The 13353-nt window shown below is 44.8% G+C and overlaps 1 pseudogene; it reads right to left on the bottom strand.

Moving 5' to 3' along the window:
* Window positions 1-2520: 2520 nt before the first annotated feature.
* Window positions 2521-2671, bottom strand: LOC115397531 (uncharacterized; annotated as a pseudogene).
* Window positions 2672-13353: the final 10682 nt, after the last annotated feature.

Here is a 13353-nt window from a genome sequence, read left to right as displayed (position 1 = left end):
CGCGTCCAGTGCGTTCCCCCGTAACAGCGGGAGCTCCTCCAATGGGGTGGGAGCTGGGCAGAGCCTTGGGGAGATGCTACATTCAAGTACATGCTAGTTTTCCAAGATCGCTGATCCTAGCTTTAGTGCTCTGTGTGTGTGACCCTGGGAAACATCCTTTCCTTTTTTTTTTTTTTTTTTTTTTTTTTACAAGGCATGGTTTTCAGTAAAAATAAAACAATGTATCTGTTTCATACAGCAATACTACTTTGACTATGATTAAATTAAATTAATTTATTTAATGGGGACAATGCAGGTTTATGATTTTCACTCATTACAAATAAAATAATGTGACTAATGTTCTGCATACAGAGATTATAGCTATTGCAAGTTTCTACCTCCCATCCTTAGTTAGGCTTTTAGTAAAAGAAAACGAAAAAGAACAAAACAAAAATTAAGTTTTCAGCATACACCGCCTTGTTCCATTTACAATCATCAACTTGCAGAAGAGCACCCTTTTTACAATATTTAAATCATTTCAATCATTTCTGGTTGCAGGTGATTAAAAATGCATGCAGTACAATGTCTGTTTTTGCTTCAACCCGTCTTTGATATTTTTAGTTAAAATCTTAATATCTTGAATTGTTTTTATCTCACTTGGTAGAGTGTCATCTCTCATGTTTAAATTATTGATTCAACAGGTGGCACAAGGCAGATGGGAAGGAAAACTTTCTCCAACTACCTGGAGAGAGAGTGCGCAAAGATGGAAAACGAGCTCAAGAAAGTTTTTGAAGATCTACAATATATCTCGACCACTGCAGACATTTGGGTCCCTCCAAAACAGGAGCTACTTAGGACTGACAGTTCATTGGATAAACCCAACTACTTTGAAACACGAGAAAGCAGCTTTGGCTTGTAAACGGATTAAGGGCAGTCACACTTATGATCATTGCTGGTGAGATAGACAATATTCATTCTCTGTATGGATTGTCAACAAAGGTCACAGCCACAGTTACAGACAATGGCTCAAACTTTGTAAAGGTCTTTAAAATGTATCAGCCCCCTGTAGATGATAGTGATGACAGTGGTGATGATGATGATGATGATGATGAGGTCGCCTTCACAGATGTTATTGATGTGCTGGATGCTGCAACAGAGGATGGGATTGCTTTGCCCCACAATCTGAGGTGTGCCTCTCACACTATGAACTTGGTGTGATGCTGCGATATTGAAAAATGGCTAACTTTGAATCCTTCAATGAAAGGAATATACTGGAGTGCTACAGCACTTTGGAACAAGGCAAGTAGGTCCACTGTGGCCTCTGAGATAGTAGGAGATGTGTTCTCAAAAAAGCTCTTGGTTCCTTGTTCGACAAGGTGGAACTCTTTTCAGAATGATGCACTATGAAGAAAAAAGAAGACATTAATTATGACTTCAATTTGTAGTGTTACTTGCCACCAGGACGGTGGGAGCCAGCACGATGACATGCTTCCGAAGCTCGGCCTGCATGCTAACTAGGCTAGCTAGACCTCCTGCTAAAAACACAGACGCTTAACCGTAAACGCAGAAATACACGATCGACTATATCATCCCCCTCAAGCATAAACAGAACAGCAACATCATTCTTTATGTATACATACACAGCCACATAGATGGAACTCACCGGTATGTCAGAGGTGTTTCATTATGATTGCATCAAATGACAGCAGGGGATGTGTGACTTGTACCCCTTTCCCACTGGCCAAAAAACCCGTTTAAACCCGCTAAGTCGTGGCAGTGGGAAAAGGTTTGACCCGGGATTTCGACCCGGGTCGTTCACCCTGCAATCGACCCGGTAAATTCCTGGGTCAGCGTTCTACCGGCTTTTAGTGGGAGGAACTTACATGATGACGTCGACGCAGCGCGGCTAAGTTAGGCGGCCGGTGGTGAGGGGCGCTTGTTTTGTTCGCCTGCACCGTGAGTGGCGGGCAGGGTTAGTCCACTTCCGCATTGGCGGGGGCGATCGTTGAAGAAACCAGTTTATTGAAAATGATCGTCTATTTGTTGTGTTTGGAATGTGCCTGGATCGTGGAAACGATCGCTCCCGCCAATGCGGAAGTGAACTAACCCCGCCCGCCACTCACGGTGTAGGCTGACGAATCAAGCGCCCCTCGCCACCAGCTGCCACTGGATCAAACCCCTCTGTTTGGAGTGTGCCTCAGGAGAATCTCCTTTTGGAGGGTGACTGGCCCTCCTTCTTCCCCGTACTCCTACGTCATAATGACAACTGGAACACTGCTACCCTCCATGTGAACGCGCAAAACAAGGGGTAGGGCCAAGGGGAAGGGCTAAGGGGTGAAATGGGATTCAGCCAAAATGTGTCGTTCTACATATGACACATTATATAAATGTGCCTTTTTTAGGTTAAACAAAATGTGTATATGCATTGACACTCTAGTGGAAAAAGGAGCACAAATTCATCAATCAAAAATAGCATCCAACAATCATGCTAACTTACCTTGGTACTATGTTAGCTGCAGACAAGCTTCAGCTAGACTATTATCCTCACAAATAAAACTACCGCATATAGAGTATTATTAATTAAACAAGGTGACATTCATTACATCAGAGGTCAGTACGCCGAAGTGCAATGGCAATACCTCGCCCTGAGCAAACCACCTTCATGATCATGGTGTCTCTGCCAGGTAAGTATCCATCCTGCTCTGAAAGCAAACACGTCAGATACGTTAAGATGCTGGGAGATACTCTGTCAAGTGTTGCTTTTAGAGTTGTTCAGATTCAACTCTCGGATATTTGAATTAAACTAAACAAGTGTTGATTTGACAGTGTATTTTCAACGAACAACACTAACACCATTAAATTAACACTTTTGAATTTGCTGTGTATTATTACCATGTTTTCTGGATTATAAATTACTCCTGTCCAGAATATAAGCTGAAGCGTAGCCGCTACTGGTATCTGTATCATGCAACAGCGAAAACAGCTGAAACAGTGAACTAAAGTTGAAAGAGCGGCAAATATGGCTACAATGGATAAATGTACTGAAAGGGCTAAACACAGGTAAGATGAGCTCAGAAACCAGAAAAGACACATTAGACTCAGAATCAGCTTTTTGGGTAAGTATAATAGTCCATACAAGGAATTTGTTTTGGTGGAAGGTGCAGAAACAGAAAACACAGATTTACAGGGCACAAGTATAAAATATAGAGGGAATTAAAGGTCTAATACACGATTTTCTCGAAAAGACGAAGCCCCACGTTTGTTACTCACTTTTTGAACAACGCGCATGCGCCAGACCATCCGCCCGGCTCTCCTGCTTCTCCCAGGAAACGCGGAAGTGTACGAGCGCGATCTCCTCTTCTCCGGCGTGCACGGCTCTGTTTACAGTTTCTGTGATCCGCCTCGCTCATAAAGCTTTTTTTCCGAAACAGTTACAGTTTCATTATGTCAGACTCGCCGTCGGTAAGTACTAGCTCAGAAGCTCACCGGCTACATAAACACTCTGAATGCGCATGCGCAAAAGGGAGAAGCTGATTGGGCGCAAGCACGTAGAACCACCTTACGAAAGCAGCTCGTCAGAATGATTGACAAACAGACCAACCAATTATTTGTGATCCACCCGGAAATCAAAATGTTGTATTACACCTTTAAAAAAAAGAAATAACTCAATAGCAACAGTACAATAAATATGAACTGACAAGGATTTACAGAATTTACAAAAAATACAAATGGACTCATCAAACACAAAAGAAAAAAACTGATTTGTTTATGTCTCCTGGGTTTCGGGTTTAGTTTTTCTTGTGTTTTGAAGCGGGCTGTGGCTCTGGTCCATCATCATCATCTCTCTTGCTGTCACGGGGTGTGGATCTGAGGCTCAAGTGCAGGAAAGCAAGCAGAAGCAGGTTGGCAGATTAGGATGACGTTTATTTACAGAAATCTTGAGAGTATCAGTTCACCTCCAACAGGAGTAATCCAACTGAAGACGTTCAGAGTTCGCAGTAAAGCGGCAGAGGGGAGGAAGGTCCCCACGAGGCGTCGAGCGGAGCAGTGGGCGGTCAAGGTGGGTCTCCGAAGCGGTCTGGAGAGGCTGGCTGAGATGTGGCAAAAAAAAAAAAAAGACAGTCCAGCATCAAGTGGCACCACCCGCCAGGTTAAATAGGGGGAAGACCAGGTGTAGTTGATCAGGCCAGTCTGCCACAGGTGAAGCTCGTCCGCTGATTGCACTGGCCCAGCCGCTCCTGCCCACACGCACCAAGACACGCCCACCTGAGGAACAGAAGAGGGGGAAGGAGGAGAAACAGTGCAATGCTGCGCCTATCGATGGCTGAGGTGGAGGACATGACACTTGCGTTTTCTCATCAGGCGTTGCGGTTTTGAGCAGGCCGCTTCATCTGCAGCACTGAAAAGTAAAATAGAGTTTGTTTACTCAACCAAGACTAATCAGTCATCTCACTACAAGAGGAACAGCTGTGGATGTTGGTGGAGAGAATCGTTTCTATCCAGCTGATAAATCATGATTTCAGGTCATCGGCTGGTTTTGAATCAAAGCACTTACTGGTGGGCCTGTTGAGTCTCCTCCTCTTTGGTTTTGGAGCCGAGCCTTCTGAATGAGTGCTCAGCAGCCTCTCACCGTCTTCCTGTTTGGCGGATCTTGAATAAAAACAGGCAGGAAATGGTCAGTTTGTTAAAGTAAAACAACTGTTTGTTGAAATATGAATCAAATAAATACCTGCTGACACACTCTGGGACGTCCAAACAGTCTCGACTTCTTTTTCTGGCAGTGGAACTGTCCAGACTGCGGTAGACGCTGCTGCTGTCGTCCACGGCGGTGCTCCTGCTGGTGGTGTTGTCGGTGCCGGTGCTGTCAGAGCTGCTGCTGCCGGTGGAGGCTGTGGAACATTGTGGAGCATCTGTCTGAAAGCTCCACTTGTCACAGACCTCCATGAGCTCAACTGAGCGTTTCACACTGGAAAATAGAAAAAAACACTGAGTTCAAGCACTTATTCTATCATGATATGAGTCCAGTGAACACATCTAACATCTGAGAGCTCACTCACTAGTGGTGGTGGCGACTGGGGTCCAGGTGGCTCAGAGTGAAAAATGGATGCTGCACCATTTGTTGAGGTGTGATCCTCTGAGCTGGATCCAGGGTGAGCATCTTGGTGACCAGGTCAACAAAGGCGGCCCGGTCACACTCCAGAGCCTCCGGATCATCTGACGTGTCAGAAGAAACCTTGAAGGAAGAAACAACAACAGAATGAACATAAACTTCTCATATTTTCACAATAACTGGTGTTTTCAGTGAGATGTTACTCACCAGCAGAAGATCGTTCAGGCTTCCCTCAAGGCTCCGCGATCTCCCGATCAGCTGTCCTCCATCATCAGGCTGCAAGCAGAAAGATTTGTTTTAGTCCAGATGCAGAGGACACAAGAAGAAAAGACAAGCTGGACTGATCAAGCACAGCTAAAAGACACAATGACTTTTACCTTCAGAGTCCAGATGGGCGTCTCGCTTGTGGACTCTTCATCGAAGTAGTTCTTGGTATAGCGTCCGATCCTCATCAAGTGATCTGGAGGCAACCCGAAGAGTTTTGTGATCTGTTGTATCTGTGGAAACAGCATAATGTTGGATTATACCATTGAAATTAACTCTACACAGTGGTAAAAGCACTTATTGGAATGTTAGTTTTATCACATATGCATGAACAAGGGTTCATTAGCTTTCAGTAAAAACCAATAACTTATCATTGCAGTGCTGGAACTCTGTGGCCATACACTGTAAAATGACATCCAGTCTTAGAAATAAAGAGTAAAATTTACCATATGACGGCTGCAGCCTTGGAACAGAGCCCGGCCCATCAGCATTTGTGCTGCGATGCAGCCCAGTGACCAGACGTCTAAACTCTGGTCCATGGGGGCTCCCAGCAGCATTTCTGGACTCCTGAGGACATAAAGAGGACTAGAAATGTCAGGAATGTTGACCCGGCTTTCCCAGATATGCAGATCAGGTTTTGGTTACATACATGTAACACCACGAGCCGCAGACTCGACCCGTCTGCTCCTTGACGTTGTCCATTGCCAGGCCAAAGTCAATCACTTTGGTCCTGAGTGGTTGGCCGGATCGATCTCCCATCATGATGTTCTTTGGCTTCAGGTCTGTGTGGACGATGTTGCAGGACTCCAGGAAGGAAAGAGCATCAATCACCTCTTTATTTTAAATTTTAGCAGTCAGAGCTTGTCTTAAAACTTTCACCCAGTCAAACATTATCTTGGTCAGTTCAGACAACCTTTCAGAGTTAGTTTTGTCTGAAATGTGGATCAGTGTTGAGAAGGGAGCTGACTTTGACCTGGATGGATGGAGAATAATCCAGAAGAGTCTGATAAAGTAAGTGCTTTATTTAAATAAACTCACAGTATTACAGGAGAGGTTGCTACTGACTGGAACACACTGTCACATGCCAACTCTCCATGTATCAATGCACAGATGTGTCACACATAAAGTAGTTCCACAGCAACACATCTCCCGTTCTTTGAGTTCTGTTGGCACAGTGGTGTCCAGCCCTGTTCCTGCAGAGCCCCTGTCCACCATGTTTTAGTTCTCTCCCTCTCCCTGTTTTCACACACCTGCCTCGTTGACAGGCTCATTCCTGGGCTTTGCTCGGTGCTTGGTGAGGATCTGGATCTGTTTGGCTGTCTGCACAGCCCGTTCAGCTTCCCCGTTGGCCTGTGCATAGTGAGGGCTGGTTGTTGTGTGTCTGAAATCAAACATGTCAGCAGGCCATTGTCAGTAATCAGTTCATTTGGGTGACCCCATCTTGAGAAAATATTCAAATTAGCGATGTTTGCAGGAGCTGACATATTAGTGAGGTGGGCAGTTTCGATGTACCTTGAAAAGTAATCTACAATCTTCAAAACCAGAAAGTTGTGGGGGAGATCGGCCATGTATCACGGACAGCTTCCTCAGATATCTCCAACTCACTGGTCAATTCAGCGATGTCCTGCATCCTCTCAGATTGGGGATGTCTGGAAAGCGTGTCTGCGATGACCAGCGATACTCAGCTGTTAAGATATACCACATGCGCAGCAACAGTCTCAGATATTTAATTGGAACTGAATCGAGACCTTTGCTGTCAGTGAGTGGAATGAGTGGTTTATGATTGCTCTGCAAGACAAGTGTGTTTAGGCCATGCGAGTACCTTGAAAACGTCTCACAAGCCCATACTGCAGCAAGGCACTCCTTCTGCATTTGTCTCAGCATCAGTCATTGTCCTGCAGTACAACCCCACCCAGTCCATAGCTACGTGTATCAACACTGCCGACAATGTCTCTCTTTACATCAAAACACACGAAAACAGAGGCCTCTGTCATTTTTTGTGCTGCGCCCCATTCCCATGTTGCCTCGGGCTTGAGGAGCTCAGTCAGTGGCTTGGTGACTGCTGACAGGTGAGGGAGATACCTGCCAAGGCAGTCAATCATCTCGAGGACTCTCCATAGCTCCTGTGCGTTGGCCAGTGGCTGGAGCTGGGTCATGGCTTGAACTTTGGTCACTTCAGGCTGGATTACCTCCTCATAAATGTTGTGGCCCAGGTCGTTTTAGACGTCACTGTTGCAACAGAGACTTGATGTGATTCCGCTGCCTTCTCTAGTGTGTTGAGGCTGTTCTTGAGCCGCTCCAGCTCTGCTTCCTCAGTGCAGATCAAAATGTCATCCATGTAGAAGACAATGCCCTGTAGGTCCTTGAAAAAATTTCCAAAGGGTGATTCCAAACGGGAGTCTACTGAAGCTGCACCACCCGAATGGGTGAGAACATGGTTAGTTTTGCTCTCAATTGGGTCTACTGGAATTTCCCAGAAACCACTTGCAGCATCCGGCAGAGAAAACACTTTAGCATGAGTGAGCTTGAGCAGAATGTCAGCAGTTGTGGGCAGCATGAATTTCTCTCTTGACAGGTTCTAAAGATGGACACATATCCTTACCTGTTCTTTGTTTTTCTTTGTAGGGTTAGGTTAGGCACTAGGGCTGCAGCTATCGATTATTTTAGTAATCGATTAATCTGGTCGATTTGGTCGATTAATCGATTAATTGGATAAAATATTTTTTTTCTTAACATTTCTTTTTATTTTATTTTAGCAAGCATAAATCTCACGACGGACAAAAAAAATGAACTTAGTTTTCTAAAACTTGCTCTGAATACACTATAAAGCCATCCTTCCACCTCTCGGCCTGTTTCTCTTCTTCCTGTTTATTCCTTCATATAACTGAATAATTGAATCAAACCAAAGTGCCTTCATTCAACTTTTATTGGTTTTCAAGTTTTCTCCACACTGCATCCAAAATATGTTGGTGAGTGTTACTTTTTTTGTTTGTTTTTTTTTAAATGCTATGTGGAGCCGTGGAGTCTTCATGTTGTGGTCCAAATGACCGATCCCACAGCAGCCTCCTACGACTGATCATGGTCAGTCTTCTTTTTCTGGAACAAGTGGCTCCAGAAACCTTTAGGCCGCTTGTCATTGTCCACATTGACAACCACCGTGGCGTCCTTCACTGCTTTCGTGGCGTCCTTCACTGCTTTCGTGGCCGCCTTCTCTTCTCTGTTGTTTTGTTTTTTTGCCAACAACCTCCAGAAACGTCTTTTCTTCTTTTCCTTGGTCTTGACAGTCTCCTCTAAGAACCTGTTGTCCTCCTTTAACCTGGTCTTTTCAACCAGTAGGACCTCATTGTCATTCAGGAGAGTCTTTCTTTCTTCCACGAGACTCTTATTTTCCACCAGGAGGGTCTTCCTCTCATCCTGGAGCATCTCCTGAGCTGTCTGGAGGGTCTTAACCTCAGACTGGAGGGTCTTTCTCTCAGTCTGGAGGATCTTCACCTCATCTTGGAGCATCTCCTGGACTGTCAGCAGGACCTCCTTCCCATCCAGGAGCATCTTCTGAGCTGTCTGGAGGGTCTCAACCTCATCCTGGAGGTTCTTTCTCTCAGTCTGGAGTGTCTTAACCTCATCCTGGAGGGTCTTCTGAACAGTCAGCAGGACCTCCTTCTCATCCAACTGGGTCTGTCTCTCATCCAGGAGCATCTTCTGAGCTGTCTGGAGGGTCTCAACCTCATCCTGGAGGTTCTTTCTCTCAGTCTGGAGTGTCTTAACCTCATCCTGGAGGGTCTTCTGAACAGTCAGCAGGACCTCTTTCTCATCCAACTGGGTCTTTCTCTCATCCAGGAGCGTCTTCTGAGCTGTCTGCAGGCTCTTCACTTCAGACTGGAGGTTCTTTCTCTCAGTCTGGAGGGTCTTAACCTCATCCTGGTGGGTCTTCTGAGCAGTCAGCAGGACCTCCTTTTCATCCTCCACCCTCTTTCTAAGCTCCACCTCCTGCTCCAACTTCTCCTCCAGAGCTCTGTACTTCGCCTTCCATTCCTCTTCTCTCTTGAGCTCCAGACTTGTTTTGTCAGTCAGCTGTTTGGAGGTTTTCTGGAGCTTTGCATGGAGTCTCTCATTTTCCTCCAAGTATTCAGACGTGTCGCAGTCCGTGCTTCTGAGCTTCCACTCCAGGTTGCTCACTTGTCGTTTGAGGGCTTCGATCTGCTTCAGATGGCTCCTGCTTTCTGCCTTGACCTTGACTATCATCTGTCTTTTAGCCTGCATTTGCTGAGACATCCACAGGACTTCGTCCTTCAGCTTGTCCACTTCCTCGTTTTCCCACTGCTCTTGGTGGAAGGCTTCCAGTTGGCAAATTTTCATCTGCATATCCTCTTCAATCTCCTCAAACTCTTCACACCTCTTTGTACTCTCCTTCTGTTCACTTTTCAACATCAGGATCTCATCGTCGCGGTCTCTAACAGTCTGGCGGAGCTCACTGACAAGAGAACGCATCTCATCAAGCTCTTGAGTAACGTTCAGCTGATGAGGAAGGCAAGGGTTCTTGGGAACTCCCCTCCTGTCTCTCAGACAGAAATTTCCAGTCATTTCTCAAGAAAAGGGTTCCTTCTCGAAAAGAAAAACAAAAAACAAAAAACAAAAACAAAAAAAAAAGATGCCCGCTAGTGGTCAGTGGATGCTAGGTTCTTGGAGCTGTGTGTGGTGTGTAGCTGGCGAACAGAACTCGTGTGTAGCTGGCGAACAGAACTGATACAATGTGAGCAGTTGGAGCTGTCGAAGAGAGTGCTTGCTTTTGGTGTGAAAACCTGCGATGTCATCAGGTAGCAACGTCCTCTAGAGTGATGACATCATTAAGGATGGGAATCGAGAACCGATTCTTTTGTAGAATCGGTTCCTCATGTCTCGCTTCCAAGGAGTTGTTTGGCTGTCTCCTTAACGATTCTGCTTATCGGTTCTGCTGTGTGTGTGACGAGGTACCATGCACGGAGCGTAACACTGGGCTCACAGCAGCCATGGTGGCTGCGGTCCGGTCCGGCGCCGCTACAGAGCTGCAGTCCGGAAACTTTCAGCAAGGATCCTATTATTCCTCATGCTGGAGCCCTGCCCTGTCAATCTAAACAGAAGCAAGCCGGGTGCCAGAAGGAAAGTAGATCCGTGTTCCTAAATAAGTGATTTCAAAATTAAAATCTGTGTCGTGTTTTTGCCTACACATTGTTTTTTCTGTAATTCTTCTGGTAGAATGTATGACAAACAACGCGATCTAATCATTATATGCATTAGAAGAATGAACGATGTTGTTCTTACTCATTGTAGGAAAGTCAAACACCACCAGAATTGCATAAAACAAAGCTCTGTGACCAGAGCGGCTCTGTGTTGCCAGATTGGGTGGATTTCAGGGTTCTTTTGAACCCGACGGGTGGGTTGATGAAATGGTCATGTGTTTATGACGTGTTATTTTTATTATGCAAATCAAGTTTTTACAGTTTTAACATGCATTTTCAACAGATATGGAGGTTTGGGCTGCTTTCTATTGTTTGACGGTTTGTAACAATTCACCTATTATTTCCAAGGCGATCTTGCCACTACGCTTAAAGAGGTCATGGGCGGAAAACACCAACCAGCAGGGGTGACAAAAAAAAAATGAACTACTATTAATGCTTGCAGTAACATTTATTAAACTGCACAGGAACACTCATTGCTAGGATGAACATTGCACTTTAAATTCTCAAATTATTTAAATAAAAAATAAATAAAATACCTGACAGAGGGTTAAGGCCTTAGCTTCATTGTAAAAAAATCCAACACAGCACATTCACCTTTATAAACTGACAGCAGCCCTAAAATTTTTAAAGTGCATTCAAAGGAGTGCAAAACAACAATTTCAGAATAGTCACTTTTTTTTCTCTCTTCCGACGTGGTGCTGTCATAATACGCCAGCTCCGCTCGGCAGTGCAAACTTTGCACCGAGTTCTTCCCTTTTTTTCGTTTAAAGTTGTCCCATACTTTTGACATTTTCTGGCGCTTTCTTTGTTGTGCTTCCTCCTTTTCGCCAGCATTTTCTTCTTTCTGCTCTTCAACGCCCCGACGCGCCACGACAATGCGTCGGACGCGTTGCGACAACGCGACGCGTCTCGTCCAGTGTCGTCGCTGGTGGAACGCGCGTTCCCATTTGTTTTCAATTGTATTTTGACGCAAAATCGCGGAAAGCATTTGGCGGTGTGGACGCAGCTTTCTCCATTTCTCGCGTCGTTTTACCGCGCTGTGCTCCATCTGCTTGCTCTGACATGTCCGTGCGGCTTACACTCTCGTGCGGAAACATGCTGCGCTTTAGTTCCGGGCGCTACACGCCAGCGGTTTCATGGTAGTTTCACTGTACACAATTAATAAACGAATCCTCGAAGCAACAGAATTTAATTCGAAGCTTTTTTATAATCGAATTATTCGATGAATTGTTTCAGCCCTATTAGGCACACACAAATGTACACACATACAAACACACACACTCCCACTTTCGTCACTTACAGGACTGTCTCAGAAAATTTGAATATTGTGATAAAGTTCTTTATTTTCTGAAAAGCAATTAAAAAAACAAAAATGTCATACATTCTGGATTCATTACAAATCAACTGAGATATTTCAAGCCTTTTATTATTTTAATATTGCTGATTATGGCTTACAGCTTAAGAAAACTCAAAAATCCTTTCTCAAAATATAGAGGGTTTTCTCGACGTGTCATTAGGCGTGTCATCGACCCGGAAGTCACCATCTTGGAGGTACTCCGTATCACAACAAAGCACAAGTCCTAAGGAAGATCCAGAGCGTTATCAAGAAAAATGGTAAATTATTGCCGTGTCATTGGTTGTGCCAATAGGTCAGACAGAGAAAAACATTTGGAATTATATAGACGTCGCCCAGCGACAGACTGGCGACCTGTCCAGGGCATACCCCGCCTTCACCCACAGCAGCTGGGATCGGCTCCAGCCACCCGCCACCCCGAAATGGATAAGCGGTAGAAAATGAATGAATGAATAGACTTCCAAAAGTTGTAAAAAACCAAGGCGAGGAATGCCTAAAACTATCAGAGGAACGGAGGCGCTTGTGGTTGGCAAAGCTTAACCAAGATCTACGAGGGAAAAATCTGGACAACATCCGAATTTGTCAGGTTTCTTGTCAGGTAAGTGAAACAGAGTGCAACAGTTTAAGCTTATTAATGACTTCATATGTTACTTTGATCATTCATAAATGTTTAGCTTCTACAGAAAGTTTAATTTTTTATGTCCCTAGCCATGTACTACTCCTGAAAAAAAACAGTTTGTGCTAGATTTTTAAAGTATTTTATGTAAAAAGAATACATATTTCAGCTGTCACACTATTTGTAGCCATCAGCTTGGTAATATTTGCGTTTTAATCAATTATTTAGAACCCCAACCCGTACAAAAGTGCTGGTCCCCAGTGAGGGTCCAGGAGGTGGGAGCCAACTCCTACAGATCTTTACCACCAATAAACTGTAGCTTCTTGAAATATCGGGCTTTCTCTTGTAACCCAAGGCCTTCCCGATATTCCTTTGCTTCTACAGTCCGTTTTGACGAGTTTTCGACATGGCTGAACGCACTCAAATTGTTCCATAACACACAATCGCGACTACTGTCAGTGTGATTGTTTACACTGAGTATCTCCAATATGGCGGCGCAGCGAGGGTACCGCCCAAGTCGTGACGTCGGTGAAAACCCTCTATTAGAATATCATGAAAAAGTATACTAGTAGGCTATTTAACTAATCACTTGAATCGTCTAAATAACTCGAAACACCTGCAAGTGTTTCCTGAGCCTTGAAAAACACTCAGCTTGGTTCAGTAAACTCAATCACAAGTATGGGGAAGACTGCTGATCTGACTGCTGTCCACAGGACCAGCATTGACACCCTCCATCAGGAGGGTAAGACACAAAAAGAAATTTCTCAAAGAGCAGGCTGTTCACAGAGTGCCGTTTCAAAGCACATTCACAAAA

The sequence above is a fragment of the Salarias fasciatus genome, chromosome 11 (assembly GCF_902148845.1).
Source record: "Salarias fasciatus chromosome 11, fSalaFa1.1, whole genome shotgun sequence".
Lineage (NCBI taxonomy): Eukaryota > Metazoa > Chordata > Actinopteri > Blenniiformes > Blenniidae > Salarias > Salarias fasciatus.
This window is presented reverse-complemented; position numbering and strand designations above follow the sequence as displayed.